The following is a 14,465-nucleotide window of genomic DNA, read 5'->3' as shown; positions in this document are numbered from 1 at the left end:
CAATCTTCTTGTGCTTGGCACGTAGATAGTACCCTTCTTTCCTAATGCTTACGGCCTCATATTATTAACCTTCACATCACCACCGAGACCAAGGAAGAACGTACTGAGCAGCAGCAAAGTTAGGTGAACTGCGCAACCTCAGAGGGACATGGTGTTGGAGCTGTGATCGGATCCCCATCCTGCTGAGGTAGTTAGAAGATTGATTCTTAAGGAATGTCTCTAAAATACATCTGGAAAACCAGTTTGTTTTTTAAAAATAACAAACAAGTTATTCATAACAGTCATTGCAGAAACAACATCAACATCAGTTTTAGCAATAAGAAGTTTCTTAATGGCTTGATGGGAAGACTGCAGGGAATTCTCTTCATATCTGAATCTCTCTCCAGTGGTTATTTCAAACCTTTCCTCTGTGGTGGATAAGTACTTAGATTGGGAAATTGAATTAGAGCTTCTTACTCCTAGACAGCTCTGGTGGGACCTGGGTAACCTCAAATGAAACTCCACTGGGTAACTACTCAGTTGCCTGTGTGAAGCGTCCTTGCCCCGGGCTGCTTGTCGCAAAGCCCACCACAAGCGCCTCCCTCCTGCCTGGCCCATGTCCTCAGCAGAACGACGCGGGGTGCAGAGGTGGACATCTGGCTCGGATGCTGCCTGCTTGAAACTTTGGAGCCTCTGGAGGAACAGTGCTGTTAGAAACCTTCATTTCTAAGGTTGCTGTTAAAGACTTTAGCACTGAAAAATTCTCTGCATCTCCTGTTCCCTATTAACTATCAGAGTTGTTCAGCTGACACAGAATGGGGCTGAATTCTCTTCTTTAGTGTTGGGTTAAAGCTGGTTCACCCCAGAAACAGCAGTAGAGCTGTACGGTTCACAGCTTGCGTCTCTGTTTCTGACTGTTGATGTGTGCCAAGCCGGCATCGTCCAGGGACCAGAGCACTGTCATAGAGGGTCAAGGTGCCCAGCTTAGATCCTGGCTTTTGTGCTTGGCTGCTTTTGCGAGTTATTGGAAGTTACCCAGGGAAAAAATGCCCCTGTTTGCCCAATAAAATGGAAGTACTGCTTCTCTAAATCTCATGGTAGTTTTCATCAGTTTATCCAAGAACATCTGGCAAAGGGCTCAGAGGAAGAATCTCAAGGGATGTGAACTGGCTATCTGCAAACCACAACTACAGTTCATGAGATGTAGAATTATAACTCCATGGGCTGATCAAGCTACACTAACTATGTACCTGTTTGCATTATTGATGATCCCCCTCGTGCAGAAATCCACTTCCCATTGTCCTGGCTTGGGGAGATGGGTTATGAATGCTCAGTCACCTGGCACAGTTGTAATTAATCCCTCTGTGCCCAGACGGTAGGCAGGTGCTGTGTCTTTCCTTCAGGGATTTGATTCCTTTCTTGCTCCTGGTATCTCGTTTCCCTGAGGGAGGCTCCAGCAAGGGGAGCAAGAACCTCGCCTGGGATGCTGCCTGCTTGGCCAGCAAGCAGGCGGGTTTCAGTGTCCGAGAGCCGAAACCATAGCCAGGACCTGCCGGTGGGGTCTGTATCTCTCCTTGGTAGGTGGGTGAGAGTGAGCCAGGTGACTTCTCGGCTTTTGTGATGGAAAGCAGCCTTTTGGAGATAAGCAACTGAGGAAGGTCTGGGCATGTATGGCACAATGTCTCTGAGGAATGAAGCAAAGAGAGGGAAGTTCAGCAGCTTCCAAGGTAGGAACTCCAGACCTGCTCTAATACTCTGTAATTAACACATCCAGATGTTTGGCATAATAGTTGCCTGTTACACCTTGTGTTGGGAATGCGTACAGACTATGTAAAAGAAGGTACAGAAACATCAGATAAGAATCACAAAAGGGTAATTAAAACTCCTAGCTTTTTTTCTCATGACAGCTGTGAGGTCCTGATGATCTGGACAAATTTTAGTGCTTAGTTTTTGAGTTCTGAGAGGGAAAAACTCATCTGCTTTTACAGCTTTCTCCATCTGCAGTTGTATTTTGTATTGCTGGAGCAGCTGATGCCTTCTGCCCCACCAGCAACTGCCTTTTGCTGGTGAGTAAAACAATCCTCTCAGAGCTTTACAATCTTCTGGGCTGAAAGGGGCTAGACAGACCATACAGGTTACTGTTTACATTCCAGATAGGATTTATTGCACCAGAAGCTGAGTAATGAATGCCGAATTAAATCCTGGTAGACTGATGCACATCAGTAGACTTCAGTGGAGCTGCCTTGGCTGACATGAGCTGTGGATGTGGCTCATTGTCAATGAGGTTTGCTTTCTTTCTAGAAAATCCTTCGTAAGGCACTAAAATGGCTATTGAGTCCTTGGGGGCAGAATCTGCACTTCTGCCCCTGGATGGGTTGGCAAGGCTGGAGCACGCGATTTTGGCTTCTGCAGGAAGCCGGGACTGACTCTGCCTGCTCCTCCCTCAGCACTGTTCAGGGCTCCGGCTGCACGGCAAGTTGTGGAAAGGTTTAGCTTGGAGCTGACGCTTTCTGGTGCGGAGCCAGCTTTTTAAGCTGAGTCTGTTTGCTAGCAAATGATGTGTTATTTTGTCAGACTGTGGCCTCTGGGCCCAGCTACTTGCTCTTCAGCTTCTCCAGCATGCTCTGGGCTCTTGCAAGGAAGTCACTGATGCTTGCATCTTGTCTCAGGGAGGGCAGGTTTAAAAAAAACCCCAAAAAACCAAACAACACACAATTTGTCTTTGTAAAGTGCCAGGTATTGCATGTTTCATGAGGATCAAGGGAATTTTCCTGGGCCGTGGTAAGTTCTAGTCAGGTCAGATGTCTGCATTTCTGCGAGTTGCAAGGCACTCTGTTTTCACTGTGCATCACCCATAGCTCACCCAAAGCCTGCGGCACCTGCTCTAACCGCGCGCACTGCTGTGGTGGGTGCATGTTTAGGAGGTGCATCCACGCGCTTAGAAATGCAGCGCTGCTCCTTTCAGGAAGAAACGGGGAGGTGAAACTGGAGGCTGCTTGTGTCTAAATTCATTCTGCCATGTCTCCAGGTTCCCTCTATTTCATTTTTGTTTTGTTGAAGGTTGTCTGGAGACACTTGGGAACAAATCGATTGTTGTTGATTTTAACAATTCTCATATCACTTATAAGCACTCTGCTGCAGAAAAACCTTATCGGCTTTCCTGTGATGGACATGGTGAGAAATCTAAAGAGAACGCAGCAGGGCCACAGGTCACGGGTCAGAGCACTTAATCTTTGTGGATTATACTGAGTCGTCTTTGCATTAAGACAAATTAACTGTGCAAGTGACACATGAGCGTTGGTCCGGTGCCTTGTCATGTGCTATGTAAAAGAGGATAGGCATGTGCAGTTTCTGAAACTCTCTGCTTACTAGGCTATTAAGATATGATTCACAAAGTAGTTAAGTAAGTTCCCTCCCCTTCTGCTCCTAGATCAAGGGAAACCATGTGCATTTCTCTTGTGCCAGTGAATGCATCTTTTCTGGAGCACTTTTCTAGGCTTCTGTCTGTAGAATTGCATAAAATAAATCCCTTCCAAATCTGGCTCTTTTAAGAAAGCTCAAATTCTGGTGAAAAAAATTCTGCTTCCCTCAGCCCCTGAATCAGCAGGAAATGCATCTCCTTAGATCCGTTGTTAACAAACTCTCACACCAATCTCCACATACCCAACTGTGATTTGTGGGAATTTCCTTTAAATTGTAAGACTTGTGACTGCCTTTGGAGGCTCTTTTCATGTTGGTTACTCTCCAGGAGTAGCCTAGATGCATGGAATCGCTTTAAAAGCAAAAGTCCTTGTTTTAGTAGCACCTGCCCAGGGACGTGAACGTGACTTCCAGCATTAATTCCTGCAGCATGTCTGTAAGATAGGGTGACTTCCACTTTCGTGGTGGGGCAGCAGAGGCACAGAGAGAGCGGTGGTGCCAGGAGTCATATGCCAAAGCCCAAGCTGAGGGTAGAGCTGCTTCCAGCCAGGCTCCCCCCACAAAGACTCGTGGCGTGCACACATGCAGACCTAGCGCTCAGGTCTTAGCCTGGGTGCCGACAAAAGACGCCTTTCTTTTAAAGATGCAATACTGCGCTTGGAGCCAGGCCAGCTATCCGCATTTCCGCGAGAGGTTCAAGGCTCTCTCTTCACTGCGTTACCTCCCATAGCCCGCCCAAGGCTTGCAAGCACCTGCTCGAGCCATACGCCTTGCTGTGGTGGGTACGTGCTGAGGTAGCAGCACGGCTTCTGTTCCTTTCGGGAAGATGCCGGGAGATGAATGCGGGAGGCCACGTGTGTCTAATTTATTCATTCAGTCATCTCCCGGCTTCTCTTTATTCCCTTCTTGTTTTGTTGAAGGCTGTTTGGAGACACTTGGGAACAAATCAGCGAGAGCACAGTACGTTCCCTGCGCTTGGTGATTAGCTTGGATGCAGGATGCACAGCACATCTCCAGTTAAATTTGTCTCTTGTTTTGGTGGGTTTGTTATCTGGTTGCAGCCAGCAGTGGTTGAGGTTCATGAAATGCAACATGCAATGATATGGGGTAGGCTGTGAATTTAAAACCTTTGCCTGCCCCCCCCCTACCCCCAGCATCAGTCACTGTTTTCTTTGTTTCCATTTTGTTTTGTTCTTTTCAGTCTCCAGAATAATAATCAGCAGCAGATTGGAATTTTCTACCCACTTTTTTTTTTCCTCTGAAGAGTTGTGTTACCGTATTGGATGCAGTTGGTAAAACCCTTCCCTCCGGATATGGACTGCTTAAAATTGCCAGATTCAGAATTCCTCCCCGCCCCCCCGCCTTTTTTTTTTCTTTTTTCTCTCCAGTCTTTATGCAAGAAAACAAGAGATGTGTGTGAGTCTTGAGGAACCTCTGCCTTCGAGCACTACATTCCGCTTTGAGTAAAAATGAGCACGAAGAGAAGTAGAATTTTGCAAAATATTAGCTATTTGGTCTCGAGTCACACACTTGCCTCTATCATTTCTTATTTCAGTGGTCTGACCTTTCCACCTTGGATGTGAGGATGTTCACCATGTTTCGGTGCGTGTACAGCAGGCATGCTGTGCGCTTTGATCCCTTTTGCGCAAACCAGAGCTGCTGCGTATGCACAAACCACCCCGCAACCAAGACAGCCTTCTTGCAATAAAGCAACAGGATGTGTCTCAGCCTGTCGCATTTATTGCTTGAGAACTTAGATGATTTTTCTCAGAGATGCACGTGGGATTTCCCCCCTTTTTGTGTTTTTGGGGCTTTTCTTCCCTTTATTCATAATTTCTGACATATTTTGAGAGAAGGCAGCATTAACACTGAAAATAGCTAAACCACCGACAAAAAAGCATAACAAAATCTCAAGGAATTGGAGGGGACTTGCTTTCGCTTAAGTTGGCAAATTCTGCAAATAATGAGCAGCAAAACATGATCTTCCCCACTATCTTTTCTTCATAAGATCCAGCCTGAGCCCTGTGAGCAGGGGCATGGCCGGTACATGTGTGTGGGATGAGCGCTTTTCAGGGAGTCCCTGGACCCCGAGGGGGCTTGGCAAGGAAGAGCCGAGTCTTCTGGTGTCCCGCAAGCAGGCTGGGTCTTGCTTGCATGGGATACTGCCTTGGCCCTGGTGGCCTCGAGTTGCCGGACCTCAGCCAGACCCATCACCCTGCCGATGTTAGCAGAGCAGCCTGCTTCTGTCGCAGTGTCACGTGCATCCCACGGGCACTGGCCTCCTCCAGGTCCGGCTGTCTCTTGCGGTCCATGCTGCTCCTCTTTCAATCTTATGTTCTAGAAGTCAGGACGGATCACTTGGGTTTGGGTTTTTTACCTCCCTTCCAGTCTTGTTTTAGACAGAGTGAAATCTCTACTAACCTGCCAACCACAACAAACAGCAGAGTATCCTGTCGCCTGCTAGTCTACCCCTGTCAGCCCTTCTCTGGTCAGGGTTTATCTCCGAGGTTGGAGTCTGGCCTGAGGTTCGGATAACTTTGCATTTACAATTTGGAATACTATAATAAACAAGCAAATAACAGCCTCTTTCCCAGACCTACACATGTACACACATATATGCAGAGCAATGCTTAATTCTTGCCGTCCGTGGGCCTGGGGGCTGTTTATATACAGCACTGCATGTTTATACATGGAGTTCATCTCCTCAAGTGAAGACAGATTAAGCAGCAGGGTGAATAGACCTCCTGTGTGAACTATGGGATTTCCAACCTAGAAACACTGCCAAGACCAAGCCAGACAAATTGGTAGCACAGCAGTGTTTCTCATTAATGTACAGGGAAAGTTGTGCCTCACTGATAATGCACAACAGCATCCTGGTGGGAGGGTTGGGAGCCCATCTGGGAGCAGCCACCAGAACTGCAGTCCAGAGGCTGGGCTGAGCCTTCTCGCTTTCCTTGGGTCTTCTCCTCTGTGATTCATGGGGGGAAAAAAGTGCAACTCCCCCGCATTGACTGTGGGAATGTTAGTGTGCGGATGGTATGGTTTGCTGAATGGAAATAAGATCATTATAGCCTCTCTTCTTTCCCTGCTTTCATTCCGTGCAGTACGTGGTTTCTTGGGTAAATGGCTGTGGTCCTCATCTTCCATCCCAGAGCAAATTATTTCAGACTTGAAAATAAAATTACCTGCCATATTATGTATGGTGGTTTTCTTGCTGCTGCAAGTGTTGATACAAATACATGGATTTGCGGGCTGGCTTCTTTTGTATTCTGCAGCAGATCTGTTTTCTATTCTAGCCCTTCAGTCTCAGCATTTTTAATACTTCTAGAGGCAACAGAAAAGAATGACGGACTTGTGACGATGCTGGGCTGACCTGGGACTCAGTTGCTGATTCTGTCGGGAAGCTCTTGGGAAACGCTGGACAAAAGCACATAATCGTGTCTCCACGTCCCCATTCCTGACCAATTTTTTTCTGATTTTTTTCCGAGATAGGAGAGGGAAAAAGTGCATTCGTGGTCCAAATGTTTGTTCATGGCAGACTCTTTGGAGCAGAGGGTGTGTCTCCTATGTCTGGCACAAAAGGTTACAGTCACCCTTCAACCAAATAACAAGAGAGGCCACTTAGTCTCATTGTTTAGGGGCCAATGTCAGGCGGGTAGGGAAAATCCTAGCAAATCCCAGCAATCCTAGGTGGTCTGGACTGGGAGGTGCCCTCTGTGTTTTCCCTTGGAGAGCGCTTTGATCCGCATCGTCACTGGGAGTCCAGATCCCCGTCTCCTTTCTCTTGCACCTACAGGACATCATGGTTTTGCCATTATTTAAAATGCAGTTGCTATTTTTAGTGAGTGCATGTGTGTGTGTGTGTTTTGGAGCTGTAGGGAAAATCCCTGATAAGCCACGCAATCGTACAGCAGCGGCTCCAGTGAAAGGAAGGCAGCACACGTCTGGCCAGACGGCGCGGTTGGTCCCCATGGCTTCACTGCTAGGACCTTCTCGCCTTTCTTTGTGTTGGCAAAGGAAGCTGGCAAACTGCTAGCATTGTTCAGGGCTGGAGCACAACAACTCCTGGCTTGGGTGGGCATCTGGCCAGGGCCTCGGCTTTCTCCATCCTGGTGGACTAATAGGAACAGTGCATTAGTCCCTCACGGAAGACAGTTAGAAAGCAGCAGACCTCTCCTTCCCTGACCCAGGCTGTGTTTGAGCTGCAGGTCAGGCATCTCCATGTCACACAAGCAATCCTGTTCTCTTACATGATGGAAAGCATCTGCCTGCTACCTGCAGAAGTGGTGCAATCTCAGTGTGTTGCAAAGTGATAATATCAAAAAGGTCCTTCATAGTGTGAGCCAGGCTGCATCCCTTTAACAGCTTTCTTGCTGCCCTAGTGGCTGACTTATTCTTGGGTTGCCACGAGGATCACCATGGGTATGAAGCTGCCAGTTTTCTTGGGGAAGCTCATGTGCTGTAATGAGCATTATCTTCTCCTTCCCTGTTAGCCCTTCCCCGACAGCATTTCCTGAGGGGGGATTACTTTGCTTCGGGATATGAGTAATCTGGATCAGCCAGTCACAAAATCAGTCTGGATTCCTTCTAGTAAGCATCACGTCTACAGCTACCACTGTGGAGCCTGCCTGCTGACATGATAGAGAATACATATCTGTGATTCATGGAGGGAAATAACAAAGGCAGTTAAAGTTAAGAGCTTGGACTCAGCAGTGTGGTACCGCAGAAATGCCCAGGAATGACTAAATACAGTTTTGACCTTGAAATGAGAGACATTTGCATGGAAAAACCTTGCTCTAACAGGGCGCCTCAGATTCAGAACAGTGCCTGGAACAGGACGAGATTCCCAGTTGCTGCAAACCTTTAGTGGCCGTGTTCTCACTGCACAGAAATGACTGTCCAACGTGCTGTCATTGTTGCTTGCCTAGAACGGCCCCCAGGGAGCCGAGGGCTGTGGTCGACGTAGCTGGAGTAAATTTGGGGCACTGCTTACGTGCTGGTGACTGACTGTCAGCCACTGCACTAGCTCCACTTCTTCTTCTTCTTTTTTTTTTTTAAACACACATATCCCTCATATCTTTCCTGGATCCTGTTGAGTTACCTCTGTTTTACATCAGCAGCTGTCGGTTAATCTCTGCGCTGATCTTTATGGGTTCCCTGAGGCCTGGTTAGGTAAAGGTATACAACGCTCTGCTGTAACCTTGTTTGAAAGCTCTACAAGCCAGGGTCAGGTGAAGCTGGGAAGGTCCAGGCAGGCTTGGGTAATGCAATTCTCCAATAGGGACAGACAGGACTCATGTTGTATGTAAAAAGTTTGTCATGCTCTGTGCAAGCAGAAGATGAAAGAATTCCCTCACCACTGAAAGGTATCCTCCTCTGCAGGGGAAGGCAGCTAGCTGTTTTACTAAGTAAACCCGTTAGAGTATAAAAGTGTTACACGAACCAGCGTTCTGTTTCCATTGAACTGTGCCTGGGTATTTTACATTCCCTAAGGTTGAAATCTGGCTGGGCTAGGACCCTGCTCACAGCAAGGGCCCAGATTTCTTTCAGTAACCCTGGGGCAGCAGGAACTTCTTTTTAGGTCTATGCATCCGCAAACGTTGGGCCATCCTGGCTGATGGCAAGTGTGCAGTGCTGACTGCCTGGTGCTGGGAGCAGATTTGTTAAGCGCTCCAACTTGGCAAGAAAGTTCTCTTGGCCATTAATATTTTTCCTTTAGAAAGGCACAGTTCTTATCTTGTGAAAATATAGATATTTCTCCATAAGGACAGAACTTCCCTAGCTAAACATGCTGGCTCATCTGCTCCCAGAAACGTCCTCCCTATGTTATTTAGGTTTATTTGCCAGACTCACATAATTATTAAGTAGAACATGAAACGGTGAAAATGACACTTTATGGGATTAGTTTCACTTCCTAAAGATCTTAATCTTGTGAAAGTACCGTTCTGACTTGCCATCCTCTGTCTGGAGTTGCATATTACCTACCTGCCCTCTTAGGTCATGTCTTGAACTGACTATTTATAGTAGAGAAGATGAACTTGACTTAAAAATAAACATTTTACCCCTATTGAGTAATTTTTCACTGAAAAAAAATATTGTTGGAGTATGACTAAACTTTTCACAAATGTGATCTGCTGATGAACATTTTTCTGATATTTCTAAAATGTTTGGATTTGGGACAGCTGCACTAAAACCAAAGGAAACTAAATTCATGTCCCCCTCTTCTCCAGTGGTCTGAGGACTTACCCACGGCATGGGGCACAGTGCAGGTCTTTGCAGTTTACTGCTCTGCCCAAAGTATGTTCCCTCACCAGCAGAGAAAAAGTTGCTTTGGAGGGGATCACATGAAGCCCCACCTGACGTGAAGCATGTGTGTGGGCGCATGCGACCATCCTCGGGGGAGAGCTCTCTAACCACCTGCTTGGTAGATAAAAGAGGAACTTCTCCTCCAGCTGGTCTGCAAGGACCGTCGTCCCTCAATATTCAGGAGACAGCATGGAGGAATTAAGAGGCACATGATAATCGTTCAGCTAAGTGACAGCTAATGTGGGGGAGATGAAAACTTCTCACAGATGATAATGGCAAAGGCTAGAGCCTGATGTGAGCTATACCAGAGCAGTTTTTCTCAACTTTTAAAACAAGTTTGGCTCCTCTGCCTTAGTGTGACCTTTTGAGTTAGCACCTCAGGTCCTCCAGGGCGGGAAAGAAATAGCTGCAACGATGGGCTGTGGGTGTAAATACGCCGAAGGAGCTGAACTGTGGCTGTCAAGACAGACATTTAGCACGTCCCTAGATAGTGTGATCGCTTGCAACGTCTGAACACAGCTGCTTTTGGCTCCCAGACTGGAGGAGCTGAGGTACTTCCAGCTCCACGTGCAAGCATGTCCCCATCTCCGCGTGTGGTGAATCTCTTCTGGAGTCATGTCCATGCTGAGGAGAGCAGAGTCAGCGTCAGAGGGGGTAAAATGGGATGAACATGTCCATCCACAGGAGGTGTAAGGAAGCGCTCACCTTTGCGTTTGGGGCCCCCACGCTTTGTGCACTTGTGATGAGACCGAATCAAGTGCTCACGTCTGCTGTAGAGAGCGGGCCACCATCGGTGGTGAATACATTGCTGTCTCTAACTTTTGTGTCCACTAAGGGTGGAGGGATGTTTCTACCAGCTGAGCACTGCACTGCTTCACTCAGAAGTCTCTGTTTGGAAATGGGACTGGTGTCGCTGAGCTTCTGTGAAACCCTAAGGGCAAGCCAAATGGTTGCTCATGGTGGCTCTTCCATGTCGCCTGCAGATAAAGCAGAGTGGTGAAGCCTCTGCCCAAGCTCTTGTCAGGATGGCACGGTTTTTGCTCTCTCAAGGCGGCTCAGCCATGACACTTATTTTTGCCAGTAAGCCTCTCTTCATCTCACATGCCAACTGCATAAAGATCTATTCATAATAGAGGGCCTTCACGGTGTATTTGCAAACATATGCACATATATGGTTATATCTATTGTGGGATTTCTCTGTGAAATTCATTTAGTAAATGAATCTTTTTTATCCCCGAAGGCCTTGCAAATGTCTTGTGCAACCTCTGTTTCTGTCTGTGTCTTGTATTGTGCCTTTTTTTAGACTGAACAGATAACCTTGAGACCTAGTGTGATTTTCTTTCTCTGTTAGTCCTTCTGCAAGATCACAGGAGTCTGTGAAATATGTGTTCTTCAGTGGTTATGAAGAAAAATAAAAATTCCAAGTATCCCTGAGGAAGGGAAATAAAGGCAGCAGCAGGGATTTGTTAACATTTAGGCAGAATCAGCCAAGAGACTGACACTGTCCAGATGGAAAGACCTACTTCCTGGCCATAAAGATAACTTGCTAAAGGAAACATTAGCTGTGGCTGCTTTGGAGATGAGAAATACAACCCTGCCAAGAATTCGCCCCAAGCCCAGTGGGAGCTGCCTCTTTTTTTTTCCCTTGTGCTAAGGGTTCAAGTTCGCTTAGTTGGGAAATATGCCTCGAATTTCCTGAAGAGAAATAGTGGCCTACTAGGTAGAGCACTCATGCAGACTCGTAAGAGCAGGGGCTAGTTTCTTACTGTGCAAGAGACTGCGGATGACCTTAGGGAGGTGATGTCAGACTAAATTCGCAAAGGGGCTGGTGCCAAGCTCCCCATTTGCCCTTAGGCTGGTACCGGTGCTTTGGCAGCAGCTTCAGGTCATTCCTGATGTGCTTTCCCAGGTCCCTGCTGCAGCGTGCAGCCCCATGGAGGTGCCATGGACCAGCCTGCCGTGAACTGCAGGGCAGGCTGATGCAAGCCGAGAGCAACCCAGCCGAAAAGCCAGGGCATTTTGCTATGAGTCTGGTCGTCAGATTGGATTGTGGCTTTGCAAAGAGCTGAACTAGCACAGCAGAAAGATGTAGGGGGCAAAGGCAAACAACTGGCCCTGCCGCTGGTGGCTTGTGTCACTGGCTGTTTGGGAGCTGTGGGGTACACCAGGGTGTTGGGGACAGTAACAGTGGGCCATGGAAACCTCTGTGCCAGGAGTCTGAACAGGGTGACTGAACTTCCTCAACATCAACAGCTTTTTGGTATCTCAGCTTGGTGACGCATAAGGGCCCAAAGCACAGCAAAAGTAGGCGTCATATTTTATAATTACTTTTCTCTGCAGCAGGTATTTCAGACCTTCCTTTCAGAGCATGCTGCTTAGTAAAAGGATGAGTTAGATACAAACTTGTGAAAAGAGCAGAGATGTTTAGGTTTGATGGGGGGAGGTTGTATGCACAACAGAGCTATTTGGTTGGTGAGCCCACTTTGAGCTTACTTCATAGAGAAAATAGTTGAACTGACTGTGCTAACGTTTCAGTTGCGGCCAGCGGGCAGAGGATCTGATGAGATTACATTTGTCTGTGTAGTTTTCTTTCCCCAAGGTATTCAGTAGCCTTTTAAACTACGAAATTAACTGAACAAATTGAATACAAGGCCATAGATCAAGAATTATTGGCTTCTGGTTTAGCGTGGAGGTGAACACAAAATATATTGCTGTGTGTATTTAACTCTCCAAATTTAGACCTTCTCACAATGGCATACACGGCACATTAATTCACTCACTCAAAATGACTGAATTCGTCAAAGTCCTGATGCCTGGTTCCAGCTAGTGGGTGTGCCTCAGACTGTAGGTGTTTCACGGCTTTTCCTCTGTTGCCATGGCAAGGATAAATACTTTAATGCAATTGGTCTGGGGTGTTTGAGATTTCCCTGGATGTCAAATTTAACCTAATGCGTAGGACAAATTTAACCTAATATGTAGGATAAATTTAAAGCCTGGCGTTTTGTGTAGTTGGGTGCTTTGTACCACCTGGGAACCTCCCGTCGTTAATTGGGCATGGCACTTTTCTCTGACTGAGTCCTGGAAAAGAAATCTTGAAATTATTCTCTATGTGGGATCTATTTTGGTTTGGATTTTTATAGAAGTTTCTGAATTTTGTTTTTTTCCCTCTGACAGAGCTGGTTTCAAATAGTTTTTGATTGTCTTGGCTTTATAGGCAAAATGACTTGAACAGTGGCACTAAGCATATAACTTCTCTGGGAAAACTAAATAAAGCCTAAGCAAAAGTTCACAATGGAATGAAAAGGGACACAGTTTTTGTTTAGGATGAGTTTTGGAGTAGTTCACCTGTTTCTGAATATTGCAAAAGTGACACAAAGAGATAATCTGTTGATGCCACCACCTATCTGAAATTAGATTCCCAACCATCCTTTCCACCAAGTGGTGACTGTTCACCATAAAGCACTTGAGGTGGATGCCTCCACATGAGCTTTGGCTTTTCTAGCCTCAGCTGAGGCTGGAGCTGTATCTGAGAAGATCGGGGCTATTTTCTTCATTCAAGTCCTTTTTAAGCTTCTCCTTGAAATAGACTTCCCCTCTCTTTTGGGTTAGGTCACTCAATCTTCTGTCACTTTCTCACAAATTGAAAACAGTCCAGCAATTCTTCTGCTTTATTTTTATTTTTTCTATTGTCCTGTCAAAGCTGGTTAGGATCCAGTGTGTCACAAGTTCGCTATTGTTTTATGGCCCTCTTGTTAAGGGCATGATTTGTCATGTCGAGATCTGGAATGCTTCCACATTGCACTTGCTAGTGCTTGGTCACCCCTTGCAATGTGCAGGGCAGAGCCAGTGGAGTTGTGCAGTGGGATGAGCAGCTTCATGGTTCACTAGAGACTTCTGCTGCTTAAATGTTAGATTTTCCCTCTTCTGTGTCTTTTGCTATCCGATCCAGCCAAGGAGGTTGTATAAGTAACTTGTAAAGCTGACATTGCCCAGGAAGACCCTGGGGTCCTATCAGTTTTGAGATCACAAGGGAAAATAGCACCTGATTCCCGAAAAGTGTAGTTTTGCCTGACAGAAATAATTGTGTGATGTGGATCAGTGCAAAATGACTGGCCGTCCTCCTGGAGAGGAATAAAATAAAAAATGTTACAAGTCAACACTGAAGTGTTTTGTCCAAGTACCTGGGAAAAGGAATAGGCAAAAAGCAATAGCAGAGAGTACTGCAGATCACAACTGAGAGACAGTGGCAGGATTTGTGGGATGAGATAAAAGCTGCAGCATGACCCCAGGTTGTTTTCAGGGCAGTCCTGTAATGGAGCTGGAATACCAGAGCAGGTCTGAGTGAGGCTGCTTTGGCAGACCAGTTGGCCTGGCAAAAAGCTGTGACCTTGTGATGTTGCTGAGAGGCTTTTGCAGAGTGAGCACAGTGTCCGTCTGTGGGAACCAGGCGCGTAGCCCTTGGCTCTCATGAGCCCACGCTCTCTCCACGGTGTCATGAGCAGGCCGCACCAGTTGAATTACAGGCGTTGAAAAGACACGGGAGGGAAGCTGGAGCAACAAGTAGAGTCAAGGAAGGAAGTTTGTATGTGTGGACTGCGCAGGAAAAGAGGGAGAGGAGGATGTGTTGCGGGGGAGAGGAAGGGAGGGCATGGCATTGGGCATCAGGAAGAGCTGGCAGTGGGCTGGAGGTCATTAAAGATATGTATGGAAGTGTCTTTGTTTTAAGCCTACAAGATTTTGCAGAGACAAATCAGGGATGG

Source organism: Apteryx mantelli, chromosome 14 (genome assembly GCF_036417845.1).
Source record: "Apteryx mantelli isolate bAptMan1 chromosome 14, bAptMan1.hap1, whole genome shotgun sequence".
Lineage (NCBI taxonomy): Eukaryota > Metazoa > Chordata > Aves > Apterygiformes > Apterygidae > Apteryx > Apteryx mantelli.
Note: the sequence above shows the minus strand (reverse complement) of the source record.